We start from the raw sequence: 4,998 nt of genomic DNA, 5'->3' as shown, positions 1-4,998 counted from the left end.
GGCTCCTAAAGTTGCAGTTTCTGATAATTTGTCCAAAAGGGAAAACCACAGCGGAGTACTGGCAGTTGTTTGCTGTTACTGTACTGAAAATAACTCTTGAAAGTGTGGCCAATCACAGTTATTCGTGGTTGTCAGGACATTCTTGTTTTGCAGCTTTCTGTGTGTCCATGGTCAGATATCTGAGTTTTGTTTACCATCCTACTCTGTTTGCAATCTTTGCAATCCCACAAATTTAACCCTGCCAACTACAATTCTTTTAGAAAGCATATTTTTAAGCAGGTTTGACTTCTGTCAGATGCCTTCTTATGTCTATTGTATGAATCACAAATGTTTTTATAAAAGGCTTTACACATTGCATTAGTTTCAAAGGGTAAAAAACTTTAACTCAAATAAATCCTAGCCAAGAATTAACTGCTTTGGAAAGCTAGTTTTGTAAAGTTATTTCCAGTAAACACAAAACTATGGTTAATTTGAAAATGTTACTTGTCATAATATCTGTTTACTTGGAAACTCTAGTTTACATGGAAAGGAAAGTAGTCTTTCTGTAAAACAACTGGAGCAGCTTTGGCAATCGATTCTAGTTTGGATTAGAAATTCTCAGCCATCATGTTCATTATAAAGTTACTGGTATGCAAGCGAGGTTCAGAATGTTGAAATTCTCTCTATGCAGCAGTTTTTGCTCTTTTTTTTCCTTCATAATATAAACAATACCCTCCATACCAAGCATTATTTGCTATAATGCAAGTTCTATAACTCCCAGTATTTTATCTATCGATAGATTTTTGTTCATTCCTATCACACTGATAAAGGCATTTGGTGAAACATTTGTCTACTTGATGTAATTTCTTAAATTTACTGAACATTCATTTACTACTCGGTGGTCCGTACTTGCAAACTACTTATTTACCCCATGATCAGTTATCAGCTAGGATGTATTAGTTTTTGTTTTGATCTTTTTTATCCACTACTCTACACACAGTTATCCCAATTCAATCTGTTTTGTCATCTTCTTAAACTGTCCTTTCAGTATTTAATATAAGAATGCCATATATTTAGGAATTATATTCATTTAAATATGGATTTAATAAAAAAAAGTTATTTTCTACAGTAACCTGAATCCCATGCACAAGTGTAACTGTTTAGTGATATTTGTATCGATATACATAGGTACTATGTCTGTGTCATACTGATCTGCTTCAGCTGAAGTAGTGTATTTTATATATCTTTGCCTTTTTGAACATCGGTTTATTTAACATTATCAGAAATGTACATAGAGTGGTTTTACTGTGAGTTTGCTGTTTGTTTATTTTTTGGTTAGTGTTTTTGTAGCATTCCAAGATTTTATGATTTGGATTCTATACTATTTGATTTGCTAATTTATGGAAAACCATGTTTCCTCATCTAAGAGGAGATAGTTGCATGGATTAAATTGGGTTTTAACGAAAATGAAACTAATCTTGGAAACCACCTTTGATTTACCTAGTAAAAACAAGTAGTGGCAGTTTGCATTTGCTCTAGTACAAAGTTGTTTTGTGTCTTGCACCCTATTTGTGTAAGTTATAAAAGACAATTCAGCTTGGATGATTCTGCTGTATTTTGACTAATTGTGACTATTTGTACTTACCTTTTGCCCACTGATCAAGAAGCTCAACTGGTGGTCAATACCTCATAGCAACAATTAGACACAAAAATGATAATTATACAGTACTACTAATAATAATGTGATACATACGTCACATGAACAAAATCATGATACTGTACAGAAATCACATGTGATGGAGAAAAGGCTTGCAGGATGCTGTGTGCATCCAAAAGAACCATGTAAAACTCAAGCCCCACATGAGAACGCTATTGAGAACGCAATCCAGTTTGATAACCTTTTGATCAAATTTTCTCCATTTGGGGGATAACAACAAATAATGACTTTAGAATTTTAATACAAGATTCAAATCTGTTCTAACAAAAAATAATACGTATGTGAATGATCTTAGGGCAGGATCCTAGAGCAGGAATAACTAACCAGTTGAAATATATACGCAACTGGAATTAAACAAAACAGGTTGCTGTTAATCTTTATGGCTCTTGGTGTTTACAGGTTAGAAGTCTGCAATTAAAAAGAATAACATTGATCATTGTAATTATGTCTAAGCTGTTCACAATGCTTTAATTCATGAGTTATTTAAAGACTAAACTAAATTTTAATAAATATTCTTAAAAGTTCTCCATGCTGTTGTTGGGGAGCCCAAATGCAGTCTAGTACATTTTTATGAATCAATCAATCTTTTTTCATTTAATTTATCAAAACAGAAAAATAAAGATAGGACAGACATTTACAGTTACTAATAAAATTCTTGGCATCCTTCACTTATTATACTATAATTCAAGGTAACAGATTAAGGACATGCATTTAATAACATGCATAACCAGTAGGTTACATCTTGTTGATGAAATCTGGGCCTATTCTATTTTGCATATTTCCTTCAGCTCAGACATATTCGATAGACAGTGCTTGGCTACAGGTTTTTTCAGATTAGTCCCAAGCATTTCTATTGGATTGAGATCTGGTGATTAAGAAGAGCATTGTCGTGTTGGAAAATAAATAGTCTGCCAACCAGCCTACGATCAGATGGTATCATTGTACTTTATAGAATCAATCACATCAGTGTCTCCAGTTCCTGAACTGCTAAAACACCCCCATATCATGATCGAACCACCTCCATGTTTAACTGTAGGTACAAGATTTTCTTCACTTAAGGCTTTGCCAGAAACCAGAGAATTTTGTTGCAGAATGCTTTGGATCCCAGTTCATATTTCTTGGTTTATTTAAGATGGTTTGTTTTGTGAATTTCCTTTAAAAGGTGGGTTGCAGTGAGGTCGTCATTGCCTGATACTTCTAAATCTTTCTTTAAGTCCTTAGCTTTTAATCTTGCTTTTTTTATTTTTTTTATTTTAGCTGCTCGGATGATTTTTCCTATCTGCTGTACTTCTTGATCATTGCTCTGATTGTGGTGTTCCATATTTCTTTGATACTGCTTTGTAGTCATCTCCTTTGTTGTAATTTACTTCAAGTGCTTTCCTCACAAGTGAACCCAACTTTTGTCTTTTGTTGCCAATTTTTCTTTAAAAGTCAAACTCACAGAAAGAGATGACAAGGAAGGGCAACAACAAAAGAATGAATGGAGAGCTCTTTTTACAATCCACATTCCAGTCTGAAGCTTATTCAAAAAGCTCACTTGCCTTGGCACAATGTGAACCACAAAATAATGGCAATCCACAATTTCATAAAAATGTTGTTGATATCAATAACATTCCCTTCACAGTTGTTTTATTCATCTTCTGCCCATTCCCAGGTGGCACCAGAGAGTGTTTGTATTGTCGGTCATTGTTTGCCTTTCATTTTAAAAGGCAGATGCTTGCAGTGTGATGACTACCAATCATATATTTCTTAAACAAGCCCTTATGCCAACAATGCTTATAGAAACTGTAAATGCTAACCCACATTCATTTTAATTTAATTCTGTTTAGTGAAAAGAAAAGCTAAAACTCCTTTACATTTCCCAACATTTTCAAATGATTTCTTCTAAAAAAATATATTTGGGAGTGACTCAAGTATTGTGAGGTAAGTGACAATTTGGATGACCAGATCCAACCAGTTAGTACATTTTAAACCCTGTTTCATGCACTTTATTGCGAAAATAAGAAAGTTAACATCATTTTTATTTGTGGGACACATATTCCTTGTATCTTAAAGGATTAATGGATCCATACAGTTTTAGGACAAAAATGCTGTTATTTGTTGAAATACTTGCATGATATAAATGCAGTTATAATATATGGCAGGTTTCACTGACCCTGCTTAGCACACATTTTTGCAGCCCTTATCCCCAGCTTAGAGCCATGCTCAAGTTTTTTTTTTTTGTCTTAACGTCCAACCACCAACACACACCCCTTACCCTAGTGCACACACACACACACACACACACACACACACAAAAGGATACACTTTTTTTTTTCTAAGTAAAGAGCATGTGTATGCTGGGGTGTTAGAATTTCCCTTGCTTGGTGAAAAGCCTCTTGTGGCTAATTGTTTATTCCCCTGTTTTTTTTTCTTAGTATGAGAAATTGTGCACATGTTTTTTTTTGTTGTTTTTTTTTTTTTTTTTTTTTTTTTTTTTTTAATTGCAATTTGCTGGTAACAACCACAGTACTTTACAAATGTGTATCTTTATGAAACTTCAGTACTTGAAATGTATCTAAATTCAGCTTAAAAAAAAGATGGAGGCTAGATGCTGCAGTATACATATTTACAACCCTGTCATGCCTTAAACTTGTGTAGCCCTGGCTTTCAATCCATCTAAGGTCACTGTGGCAGGATAATGTAATGGCCCCAAAGGTGTTATCTGGCAGGAATTAGAGTCAGAAGCTAGAAACTGCAGTTAAAGTCCTATTGCGTAGATTTATTAAGCACAAACACAAAGTAACAAACAAACAGGGCATGAGGGCCAAAATAAGTTTCAAAGAAAATAAGCACCGATAGACTGCAGCTGCGCTTGCACCTTCACATGCACAACCTGCGCCGTCATCTGCACCTTCAACGTCATCTGCACCTTCATTGTCATCTGTACCTTCACCATCTGCACCTTCACCGTTATCTGCACCTTCATCTGCGCCATCTACATCTTCACCGTCATCTGCACCTTCACATGCACCACCTGCACCTTCACCATCGTCTGCACCTCCACCTTTCTCTGCACCTTCACATGCACCACCTGCACCTCCACCTTCATCGTCGTCTGCACCTTCACTGTCATCTGCACCAATACCATCATCTGCACCTTCACATGCACCACCTGCACCTCCACCTTCACCGTGATCTGCACCTTCACCGTGATCTGCACCTTCACATGCACCATCTGCACTTTCACTGTCATCTGCACCTTCACCTGCACCTCCACTTTTATCGTCATCTGCACCTTCATCGTCATCTGCACCTTCACA

This window comes from Polyodon spathula, chromosome 6, assembly GCF_017654505.1.
Source record: "Polyodon spathula isolate WHYD16114869_AA chromosome 6, ASM1765450v1, whole genome shotgun sequence".
NCBI classification, from domain to species: domain Eukaryota; kingdom Metazoa; phylum Chordata; class Actinopteri; order Acipenseriformes; family Polyodontidae; genus Polyodon; species Polyodon spathula.
This window is presented reverse-complemented; position numbering follows the sequence as displayed.